The sequence below is a fragment of the Balaenoptera ricei genome, chromosome 12, assembly GCF_028023285.1.
Source record: "Balaenoptera ricei isolate mBalRic1 chromosome 12, mBalRic1.hap2, whole genome shotgun sequence".
In the NCBI taxonomy this organism is placed as follows: Eukaryota; Metazoa; Chordata; class Mammalia; order Artiodactyla; family Balaenopteridae; genus Balaenoptera; species Balaenoptera ricei.
The window spans coordinates 50,021,968-50,034,833 of record NC_082650.1 but is presented as its reverse complement, the minus strand read 5'-3'; the positions used below and the strand labels follow the sequence as shown (position 1 = coordinate 50,034,833).

Sequence of the window (12,866 nt, the reverse complement as noted above, 5' to 3'; positions counted from 1 at the left end):
CCCCTCTCCCTTCCTGGGAGGTCAGAAAGTAGGGCTGAAAGTTCCAACTCTCTAATGCCTGCCTTGGTCTTTCTAGAAACCAGCCCCCATTTTTAAGTTATCTAGGGGCCTCCAACCACCTGTCATCTTATTACCATACCAGAAAGACACCTTTATCACTCTAGAGATTCTAGAGATTCTAAGGGTCTTAGAAGCTCTTGTGTCAGGAACTGGGAATTAAGACCAAATATGATAACAAAAGATCCTCCTATCACCCCTATCACTCAGGAACTTACAAGGGCTTTAGGAGCTCTGTGTCAGGAACTGAGAATTAAGACCGAATATGTATTTCTTATTATATCACAATATCACAGAAGGGAATTTCCTCAATCTGATAAAAGTCATCAACAAAAAACTCATAGCTAATAGCATACTTAATGTCTGAAAGACTGAACGCTTTCTCCCTAAGATCAGGAATAAAATAAGGATGTCCACTCTCACTGCCACTATATTGTACTGGGGGTTTAGGCAAGAAAAGAGAAAAAGAAAAAGTTCTCCAGATTGGAAAGGAAGAAGTAAAACTGTCCGTATTCACAGATGATATGATAATCTATGTAGATAATCTGATGGAGTTTACAAAAAAAAAAACAACCTATTAGAATAAGTGACTTTGGCAAAGTTGCATGATAACAAGATTAATATACAACAAATTAATTGTATGTCTATATGCTAGCAATGAACAACTGGAAATTGAAATTAAAAAAAAAATTTTAATAGCACTGAAAATATAAATATTTAGGGATAAATCTAACAAAAAAATGTGCAAGATATATCACTAAAATCTAGGTATGTGCATGTATTCTGCAACTTGATTTTTCCTCTGAATATTTGTTTGTGAAATTCATGCATATTAATATGTGTAGCTCTAGTTCATTTCTTTTTCATTGTTATTTAGTACTCCATTGTTCCAACAAACCACAATTAACCATTTTCTAATTGATGGACATGCAGATTGTATTCAGATTTTTACTACAGCAATACTGCTGTAAACAGTCCCTATGTACATATATTGGAGTTTTTCTAAGGTATATACCTAGGAATGGAGTTGTTGTGTTGTAAGGCACATACATCAACTATTAAATATTGCTGAATTGCTCTCCAAAGTGGTCATACCAATTTGCCTTCCAACAGGGAGGCTATAAAATTTCCCTACACCTTTGTCACAATACTTGTTTCATCAGACCCTTAAACATTAGTCAGTTTCAGAGATGTGAAATGGTATTATGTTGGAGTTTAAATCTGCATTTCCCTAATTAGTACTGAGGTTGTACATCTTTTCATATCTTCATTGATCATTTGGTTTTTCTTTCCTGAGAATTGCCTATTCATATTTTTGCACATTTTTCTATTAGGTTATTTTTATTTATTTTGATTTGTAAGTGCTTTTTGCATATTCCAGATACCTTTGTCAGTTAAGCATTAGGAATAATTGTATTTTCAGTCTCTTTGTGGTGTTTTTTGATCATCAGAAGTGGTATTTTTTTATTTTATAATCAAGTCAAATCCATAAATATTTTCCTTTATAGTTTGTGATTTTGTATTTTGTTTTAAATATTTTGTTTTTCCATGAGGTCACAAAAATATTCTATTTTCTTCTAAAAGTTTTAGCCTTTGGCTTTTCTTATTTAGGTCTTAAAGCCACTGGAACAGATTATTTGATTTGAGGTAAAGATCCAATTTTGGTTTTTTCCATACATGTAAAAAATTGTCCCAGCACCATTTATTGAATATATTCCATCCTTTTCTCTGAATTTTCACCTCTGTCATCTATACAGTTTCTATTTACATGTGGGTTTGTTCTGGACTCTCTAAATCTGTTCCGTTGGTCTATTTACTTTTTCCTGTGCCCATGTGTCTTTATCATTTAGTTTTATGCATCTGCTCCAATCTTTTACTACTACTTCTCCAAAATAGCTCTTATCAAAGTCACCATGATCTCCATATTGCCAAATTCCATGGTCAGTTTTCAACCTTTATTTTACTCAATGTCCACTGTTAAAAAATAATTTTAAAAGGTAAAATCATGACTCACATACAGATATACAATGAACACGTCAATGATTTTATTTTATTTTTAAAATTTATTTATTTTATTTATTTTTGGCTGCGCTGGGTCTTCGTTGCTGTGCGCGGGCTTTCTCTAATTGCGGCGAGCGGGGGCTACTCTTTTGTTGCGGTGCATGGGCTTCTCATTGTGGTGGCTTCTCTTGTTGCAGAGCATGGGCTCTAGGCGTGCGGGCTTCAGTAGTTGTGGCACTCGGGCTCAGTAGTTGTGGCTTGTGGGCTCTGAAGCGCAGGCTTAGTAGTTGTGGCACACGGGCTTAGTTGCTCCGCAGCATATGGGATCTTCCCAGACCAGGGCTCGAACCCGTGTCCCCTGCATTGGCAGGCGGATTCTTAACCACTGAGCCACCAGAGAAGCCCCTCTTTTAATCATTAATTAATGAGGGAACTAATAAGATGTTACAATCAATTCAAAGAAGAATTCAATGAAGCCCAAGTATTAAAGCAATAAGGAATGCTAGAACAGATTTACAAATAGATGCAGAACTGGTCTATCCACAGGGTAATTGCATTCCACCAATGCAATCAGTTGCATTCCACAGGATGCAATTCATTTCTGTGGACAAGAATCATTGGTTATGATCAGTTTTCTACAACTTAAAAATTATAAAATAGCTCAAAGACAATGAAAGATGAAGATAACCCTAAAGGGTATACTAGACAGACATTCTATTTGGCAGGCAGTGGGGGGGGCGCTCATTTCAAAATCTTTCACAGTGTTTACTGGCACCACAATATCATATTGTCTTTCTTGAAACATCTTCCTTTGCTTCTGTGCCAGCCCAGTCTCTTGATTTTCTCTTACTTTGCCACTTTCTGTATCTCAGTCTCTTCGATCCTCCTCTTCTTCCCATTTTCTCTACATGTTGGAGTGCCCCAGGGCTCTGAGCTTTCTCTTCTCTTTTTACACTCTCCCTAGTAGCATCATGTAGTCCAAAAGTTGGTAAACTACAGTCCATGGGCCAAATCTGGCCTACCACTTGCTTCTACAAATAAAGTTTTATTGGAACATAGTCATACTCATTCATTCATAGATTACCTACAGCTGCTTTCATACTACAGTGGCAGACTTAAGTAGCTATGAACAACTGTATGACCCACAAAGCCTAAAATATTTACTATCTGGCCCTTCTGTTTGCCCTTCTGATGGCAAAGAGAATAAAGCGTACCAACCCATGATCTAGTCCTATGGCTTTCAAAACTTACATTAATGACTCTCAAATTTATATGTCCAAGCTGACCTCACCCCAGCACTTCAGACTTGTTAATACCACTACCTTCTCCACATCTCCATCACCTATCTAAAAGGCACCTCAAACTTACCATGGCCACCCTCAATCCTGCTTCTCTCCAGAACTTCCCACTCAGTAAAAGGTACCACTTTTACCCAGTTGCCTAGGCCAAAACCCTTGGTGTCTTCTTTTACTCCTCTCCCATTTTCACACTCCACATTCTTTTCCATCAGAAAATTCTAGTTGCTCTGCCTTTATAATAGAGCTTGATTCTGAACACTTCTCTCCACCCCCACTGCTAACCTCTTTATCCAAACCATCATCCCTTGCTAGATTACGCAACATCCTCCTAACTGGTCCCCTTGCTTCCTCCCTTGCCCCACACAGCAGGCAAGCGTTCCTGAAAAATATAATTCAAGTTGACACTTCCAGATGGGACCAAAGTGAGGTGGCGGGGCAGGGGCTGACCCCTCCCGCAGCAGCCATGGCGTATACTGGCTTCACGGTGCCTCTCGTCGTGATGAGTGCATTCTAGGGCTTCCTCGGCTTCCTGGTGCCCTGGGTTCATCCCTAAGGGTCCCAGCTGGGGAGTTAGCACCATTGTCATCGCCATGTTGGTAACCTGTTCAGTTTGCTGCTATCTCTTTTGGCTGACTGCAGTTCTGGCCCAACTTAACCCTCTCTTTGGACCACAGTTGAAAAATGAAACCATCTGGTAGGTACCTCAAGCATCATTGGCCTTGAGGAAGAAGACCTGCTCGCCAGCGCTCAGTCATTGAGGTCACGAAGAGAACTCCTCTAGATGCAAAAGCACCTCCATACCCAGACCACCTTCCCTGACTTGCCCACTTTGGCCATCAGCTGCCTTAAACATTCACACCACATTTGAATATCTTATTCTAGAAGGCAGTATTTTTTCCTGTCTCCTTCTTTACATTTTGATGAATGATGTGCCTATTTAATCTAAACTGTGCTGCCTCCACAAAATGTTTATGTACTCTTCTGAGATAGAAAGTGCCGTTCTTCTGAGAAATAATGTTACTATCTCCTTGGATCCTGTGGATTTGAAGGTGGCTCCTGCCTGCTCACAACATGAGAATGAGTGAAGTGTTTGAAAACTGTTACACACAGTAAGACTCCAGTGGGGCAGTCAGTAGGAGAACATGTTCAGAGGGAAAATCTGTCTCACCAGAATTATACCAAAGTATATTTTCAGGATGAATTTCTTACTTCTGCCGTCTTTTGGAATAAATAATTTTTCTGCTTTCTATGGGGAAAAAAATGTATATATATATATATATATATATATATATACATATAAAATTCAGATCATGACAATCCCTTGCTCAGCAGCTTCCTAGCACACTTAGAATAAAATCAAAGTCCTTCCATGACCCTGGCTGCTTCTCTGACTCATCTCCTACCTCTCTTTCTCAACCACTCTTCACTCCAGCCACACTGGCCTCCTAGCTCATTCCTCTAACACAGCAAACACACCCCGGTCCCTGCACTTTACACTTGCTATTCCCTCTACCTCAAAACTTCTTATTTTTTTTTTTCCACTTTGACTTTCTGTTTATTTTTCAATTTAAGATTATGTCCCAAATAAAACAGCCACAACAATAAAACCAAACAGGGAATTCCCTAGTGATCCAGTGGTTAGGACTCCATGCTGTCACTGCCAAAGGCCTGGGTTTGATTCCTGGTTGGGGAACTAAAATCCCACAAGCCGCAAAGCACGGCCAAAACCAAAAACAAAACAACAACAGCAAAAAAAAAAAAAAAAAAATCACGCCCTGCCTGCCACAGTCTGGAAACTTTCCTGTAACTTTTATTTTCCCTGCTTTACTGAGATATAATTTACATATAACGTTGTGTAATTTTAAGGTGTACAATGTGAGGATTTGATATATGTATAAATGGCAAAATTATTACTGTAGTAAGGTTAGGAAACACATCCATCACCTCACAGTTTTTTGGTGAAAACTTTTAAGATCTACTCTCTTAGCAACTTTCAAGTATACAATACAGTATTGTTAACTGTATTCATCATGCTGTACATTAGATCCCCATAATTTTTCATCTTATAACTGGTAATTTTACCCTTTGACCAGCTTCACCCATTTTCCCTACCCCTACCCCCACCCCCTTCCCCTGGTAACCACAAATCTAGTCTCTGTTTCTGAGTTCAATTTCCTCTACCTGAGACCTCTTTCCCCAAGAGCCATATGGCCGCTTCCTTACTTCAGTCAGGTCACTGTTCAAATGTTGCCTCTTCTGAGAAGATTTCTCTGCTCCTCCTCAAGTATCAGTCTTCATCACTCTCTAGCCCCTTACCATGCCACCTTGTTTTATTTTTCTTCAACCTAATATATACATATATATATATATATAAATATATATATATAACTACTATATCATATATATATATATTATCACTACTATAGAATATAAGCTCCATGAGGGCAGGAACTTTGACATATAGCAGGTGTGTTGAATGACTGAATACAGTAAGTATGTGTTGAATGACTGAATGGACATAATCCAAACATAGGGAATAATGAAACAAAATTTAAGCAGTTTCCTAAGGGCACCAGTTTCTCCACAAATGAATGGAAGAAACCTAAAAGGGCCTGGCTCAAACACTACCCACCACTCAGACAAGTCTTGGGTTCTCCTAAAGAGGAGCCCACTAACAGCACACTTTCCATCTTAGAAATACAATGAGGTCATTTTAACACAAGTACAGTGCAGATGTATTTCTGCCAGTGGGTGGAACGGACATGGGCAGATAGGCAAGGGATAAAGGAAGCGGCCTAAGAGAAAACAATGTTCGTGCATCCTTCTAAATCTAAGAGTAGTTGTTAGATTGGGTGACTTAGGGTCCCTGGCATGTGAGAAAATATTCTGATGTCCTGTGGTCCCACAGCCTCCAGATCCCAGCCCTCGTCCCAATGTGGACTGTCTTGTTCAATGTGGACCATCAACCATGCAAAGATAGATGGTTTCTGTTCTCATCACCTACCTACAGACTCCCCCAGCCCATTGCTCTCCCATAGTTCTAGCCCCTTATCCCAGCTCTCTACTGGACAACTCCACCCATCACACCTCAGATTACCAGAATGACCTCTCTAAAATTCCCATGTAAATAGACCATGCCATCAGTAAAATCCTTCCATGGCCCCCTGGCTTTCAGAATTAAGTTTCATCTCCTCAGCATGGCCTCCAAGGCCTCCCAGGACTGGATCCCTGCTTACCTCTCAAGCATCATTTCCAGTCATGTCCCTCTTCTCCAGAATTGTAAGGTTCCATTGGATCCTGTGATGTGGGATGTTCATTCACACCACCATCCCTTTGCTCATGCTGTTCTTTCAGCCTAGAAATCCCTCCCCACCTCCCCAACTTACTGGCTAAATCAATTAATTCTTCAGGACACAGCTCAGGTGTTGCTTGATGTCTGATCCTTGATGACAATCGAATGAAGTTCCAAGTCCTTTCTCCAGTTTAAAAAAAGGTGTAGTCAGAACCATCACTTAGTACCTGTGTGATCCTGGGCAAGTCATTTAACCTCTCAAAGTTTTCTCTTGCAGGTAATAATAGTGCCAACTTGGTTATGAGTGTTAAACGAGATCAGTGTCTCCTCAATTTTAGTATCCAGCCATTGGTGATCATCTTCATGATGATTTCCATATCTATATATCATAATTTTATAAATATATTTTAAAATGAACTTTAAATTGACTAACATTTTAAAACTAATTTTAATATGCTTGTTTTAAATATATTATATGTATTAAGCAGAAGTTAGTGCTGGAAACAGAAACCTCTCTAGGTATTTCAAGAAGAGAGGGATACAATAAAAGGGATTATATGCTTTCAATATTGTTGGAAGGGCTGGAGGAGGAGTCAGGGGCCACAGCTTGAATATTTGTTTCAAGGTCACACCACCATAGTTGCAGCCCAGAAGTCAGCAAGCTGCTGCAACTGCAGGTGCAGCTGCTGCCACCACTGCAGCACGACTGCCTCATGCCCACTTATAGGAGGAGGATTGAACTGGTAATGCTGCACAATTCCAAAAGATAATGGAGCCTATGTCATTAGCTATCTCACCTGACGTCCACTGAGAGAAGACAAATAAGGGATGAAGGAAGGGGTGGTCTAAGGAACAAAAATAATTCTGGTTTTTGATTACTTTCGCTGCTCTTATGATACTCTTTTTTTTTTAAGATTTTTTTTTTTTTTGATGTGGACCATTTTTAAAGTCTTTATTGAATTTGTTACAATATTGCTTCTGTTTTATATTTTGCTTTTTTGGCCACAAGGCACGTGGGATCTTAGCTCCCTGACCAGGGATCGAACCCACACCCCCTGCATTGGAAGGTGAGTCTTAACCACTGGACCACCAGGGAAGTCCCAATACTCTTCCTTGAAAGGGGCTTTTATTTCCTGACCCCCATCTTCCCTCTTCCTTCCCCCCCACCTCTATCCTGCTGCTTCCAACTCTCTTTCATTTCCTCAAGCAGCTATAATTGGTCATTTGCTGTAGAAGCCTGGGAGAAGGTTTAAGGGAGTGGATATTTGTAAGATTGGTCCTTCACTTAATAAATACATATTTTACTTGTGTCTGCTCTGTATGAGGAGGCAACATGAGTAGAAGATATGATCCCTTACATAAAAACTTTAGATAGAGAGATAGATAGATAGACAGATAAATAGATAGATAGAGATATATGCTGTATGCCAGATACTATGCTAAGACCTTAACGTTGGTTATCTCATTTACTTCTCACAGCTCTCTAAATCAATGCTGTTCTCATCTCCGTACTCAGATAAGAAAAATGAAACACCCAGAGAACAAGCAATCTGTTTAAGGTTGCCCAAGCTTGAGAGTTACACAGCCAGGTTCCAACCCAGCCCTGTACACTCTAAAGCTACCACTCATGACCACAACACTGGCACTGCTTGTTACAAAACGTGTGGGTTTTGCAGAGTTACCGTTGAAATGACTGGAGCGGAAATCTGGTGACTTCAAACCACCAGTCCCCTCAACCTCCATAAGAAATGCCCACAAGTTACTGTGCAGTAAGCCCTGGAAGACACCCATTTGGCCCTGTGTTCAAGTCAAAGTCTTTAAAACTCAAAGGAGGAAGTAATTTCTTCTGGGTGAGGCCTTTGAGGAAAGGCCTCCAGAAGGATTTGACATTTGATTTCAGATTTGAAGGATAAGTATATATTGCCAGGCAGAGGTGGGGTAGGGAGCATGCTCAGGTGGAGAAAATAGCCTGAGTAAAGATCCAGATGTAAAAAGTCAGGACCTGTGTGAGGCTATAGTGTGCAGCACATCAGCAGATGGGATGGGAGCAGGCGTGCGTTGCACTCAGCCTCCTGCCTGGCACACAGGAAATACTAGGCATGTCTTCCCGAAGGGCCTTAGAACACACCGTAAAAGCTCTGTAGTCGGACGCCTGGTCGTAAATATCTCCGCATTAAAAGCTGCGAGACCCCGGGCAAGTCACATCTCTCTGGTGTCACTGCCTCATCAAAATGATTGAAAGTGACAGTCCTACTTCACCGGGCCGTGGTAAGGGTCTAATGAGTTAAGTCCTGTAAAGTGCTCTAGTCATTGTTTCAGTTGCAAATAACAGCGAGCCTAACTCAAACAAGCTTAAGTAAGGAACGGACTTTTTCACTCATTATGGTAAAAGGCCAGACGTACAACTAGCTGCCTGCGTGGTGGGATCCAGAGGGACAAACAATGTCATCAGGTTTCCCCCTCTCTCTCATTCTCCATCTCTTCTCCTCTCTGCTCTTCTCTGCTTTTCTGTGTAGATTTCAACCCCACAAGAAGAGAGAAACCCACTCTCTCCCGCACCTGCAAGTCAAATTTCCTAAAGCTGGGCTTGGAGATGGGGGAGAGTAGAATGCTCTGATTGGCTGGCCTGCGGCTTGGGGTGGAAGAATGCTCTGATTGGCTGGTCTGTGTCACATGCTCAGCTCTCGTCAATGGCCACCCGACAGCGTCTAACAAACCGGGGGACAAACACCTTTCCTGGAAAGAGATTCCAACTAGACAAACAACATTTAGAAGCTTTTAACAGCGTGCCTGGCCCTTGGTAAGTGTTTACTAATAGCTAATGCTATGAAGATAGGCCAAAAAGGATAAGTTAGGGCCACATGCATGGGGCCTTGAATTTTAAGCTAAAGCTAGCAAGCTTTAGTTAAAGGGCTGTGGGAGCCGCCAAGGCTTTGTCCAATGTGGTGAACAAAGTATGTTTTAGAAAGATTGGTCTGATAGTGGGGGTGTGACAGAGGGTAGAGAAGTTGGTGGTAGGAAGGTCAGCCGGGAAGCTGATAAATTGGTCAGCTGGGAGGCTGATATATTCCGAGCTCAGTGTTCAGGATCCCGGTTAAAGATGTGATAGAAGAACCGAATGAAGGGGATTCCCACTTAAAAGGCAGAGAAGGAAGAATGGCTGGCTTTGGCAACTGGCTGCCTGGGGAGGGCACATAAATGTGAGGAGGTGAGAAGTCCCTGAGGTTACAAACCTGGCTGACTGGGAAGATGGTGGCCTGGCCACTCGGGCTCCTCTCTTTCCTCCTTCCTCTTTTCATCTTCACCCTCCCTCCCCACTCTCTTTAGGGAACTATGCAATTTTCTCTTATCCTAGACAGCACAGTCTTTCTCTGGTGTATTTCACTTGCACACCCACCAAGGGATCTACCTGGAGCAGCTTTAAAAGGATTGATTTATAAACAAATGCAATGTGTTAAGAAAGACTCAGGTGAATGCAGTGTTCCCCCCTTACCGTAAAAGAAAACAAGCAAACAAGAGGGAATTTGTAAAATGGGCAAAAGATTTGGAATAACCTATGTCTCTTTTAAGAACATGAAATGAATTAGAGTTTTGGCTAGGAGCCCTGAGTACTGTGTCTGTGTTAGAAATGTAAAGAGTGTAGCAGAAGATGGATTTCACCCACTTCAGGAGAGAGGTACAAGAGGTCTGTATGTGTGTGTGTGTGTGTGTGTGTGTGTGTGTGTGTGTGTCTGTCTGTCTGTGTTTACAGGTCTGTAAGTGAGCTAAATGAGAACCACTGACATGTCAGAGGCAGATGTATGTCAGAGTTATACTGACCCAAGTGGTCAAAAATTGAGGAGCGAACGTGAGGAAGGGAAGAGAGAGACTTCCTAGTTCTACTTCCAAAGTGCGTTTCTGGGATGTTAAGGGGAGGCTTGCACAATGCGGTGTCTCAAAGCCATCTGGTAGCAACCTGTCCCTGTTCCAGGAGCCGTCACCCACGACTCCAGCTGGCCCAGGCAGTAGCCTTGACGGATTTCTTCTTTTAATCAATGATGAAAATTTTGTCTTTGTCTTTCACTTGTAACCTGGGTGTGTTACTGACTCTTGTGAAAACTTCAAGAGGGATTCCAATCCCCTACTCCATAATCTGGGAAGTAAAACTAAGTATAAAACAACTGAAGAAGTTATGGCATGGTCGGTTATTTGTCTGTCACTTTCCATCTTCTTTCATAATATAACCCCTTAAATAAAGGACCACATAGGGATGGCAGAGGAGCCAGTTAGAAGGAGCCTATGACCCCAACAATCTGGCACAGACCTGAACAAGGGAATGACAAATGATGTTATCCAAAAGAGGTTGAAAGGCCCCTCTGCCCCAAAGTTTCTCTCTGACAATCTGCTGCAGACAACTCACTGCACCTTGTGTCCCACATTAAGGTGAAGTCTTTTCTCCTGAGAGCACTGGCCCTCCCTTTCTTTATACCAAACACCTGTTCATCCTTCCTAGTTCAACTTCAGCGATGTGCCTCTCCTGTGAAGCTTTTGCTGATCCCCACTCCCAACTCTCCATCCTCCCATCTATCTCTCTCTCCAGCATGGAGCTGACAATGTGGCTAGGTACTTATCTTCTCCAATGGCTGCCAGACCCCAAGAGGGCAGGAGCCTCATCTTTTCAATTTTGCATCCCAGCACCGTACACTGTAGTAGGGGCTCAAAAGATGAAGAAACAAATATGATGCAGTGGAAAGGTCACTGAACCTGGAGTTAAGTGATCATGTCAAACAGGCTCCTTGGCTGATGATCTTGGACAAGAGACCCAACTCTTTCGAGCCTCAGTTTCCTCATCTGACAAGTAAGAAAAACAATCCCCTCTCCCCTTTTCACACATCCCAGTTTTTCCATGGAACAAACGAAATAAGGTATTTAGCAGAGCAGGTATTTAGGAAGAAAATCTGAGGAGACACTGGTCCAGCCCACTCATTTTACAGATGATAAAACCGAGCCTTAAAACTTTGTTTTTTACCAAAATTTACTATCCTTAGTCCCATTCCTCTAGGAGCTTGCTCTTGGAATCTGACCTGGAGGTAGGAACCTAATAAATTAATTTTTTCAGGAGTTAATAATGGTTGTTCAGAGTGTGAGAGTACCTCTCTTAGAAATATTTGCATTTCTCTTAAGAGGTTTACAGTAGTAGGATTTCTTTCAGGTCTTTGAACAGACTAGTAGAGAGGTATTTTGGATGGGATGGTTTCCAAGTCTTTCCCAATTTGCATGATATAAATAACTGTCTCTTTGTATACTGTCTTGCACTGATATTTGGAGAAAAACTACATTAATGTTGATCTCCCACAGGTGTCCCATGCCCCAAAGTCTGGAGGACTCGCCTTTTTAAAATATGAAAACTAGAAATCTCAGAACCCTGAAGTCACAAAAGCAGTAAACATCTTCAAAGAGATGAAAAAATAATCATGACACATTGTAAAGAATCTTTAAATAGAAGTAAGGAAATCTGAGGCCCAGGTCTCACCCTAGCAAGTTATGTGAACTTGGTTAACTCAGGCTTTTTGAGCATTCCCCCCTCTCCAGTATTTTAATACTATTTAGTGTGTGTGTGTGTGTGTGTGTGTGTGTACGTACATAGGTCAAAATTCAAAAGGTATTGTGGGGGACTTCCCTGGCAGTCCAGTGGTTAAGACTTTGCCTTCCAATGCAGGGGGTGCAGGTTCGATCCCTGGTCCGAGAGCTAAGATCCCACATGCCTCACGGCCAAAAAAAGCCCAAAACATAAAAAACAGAAGCAGTGCTCGCTTCAGCAGCACATATACTAAAATTGGGACAATACAGAGAAGATTAGCATGACCCCTGCACAAGGATGACACGCAAATTCATGAAGCGTTCTATATTTTTTTTTCCTTCCCCAGGTGATGGTGTAATTCAGTAACGGGTGCAAAGGCAAAACTGCTGCGGTCCTTGTAGACCATTCAGGGCCTAGACTGGCCCTTTGTGCTGCCCTTTGGACCTTGTGAGGATTGGGGTGGGGGTCCTTTCCTTACCCCCTAGAAGTGATGAGTTTCAATTCTGTCTCAGTTGTCAGCCTCAGGTGTGACCTTTCTGTACAATCATTTCCTCTGAGGTTTGAGGATAAAAATAAGTTAAGGAGAAAGGGGGTTTTAATCTTCAGGAAATTAAGAGTTAAATACAGCAGAAGCTGGAAGGAAAATATTAGGGAAGTA

At 41.6% G+C, this 12,866-nt stretch overlaps 1 non-coding gene and 1 pseudogene across 1 annotated transcript; both read left to right on the top strand.

Annotated features, from left to right (window-relative positions):
- Window positions 1–3,819: 3,819 nt before the first annotated feature.
- LOC132376322 (V-type proton ATPase subunit e 1-like) lies at window positions 3,820–4,132 on the top strand (annotated as a pseudogene).
- Window positions 4,133–12,433: 8,301 nt separating this feature from the next.
- On the top strand, window positions 12,434–12,540 carry LOC132376473 (U6 spliceosomal RNA). Its single transcript, XR_009506311.1, has one exon. It is a non-coding gene; the product is annotated as a U6 spliceosomal RNA (small nuclear RNA).
- The last annotated feature ends 326 nt before the right edge of the window (window positions 12,541–12,866 follow it).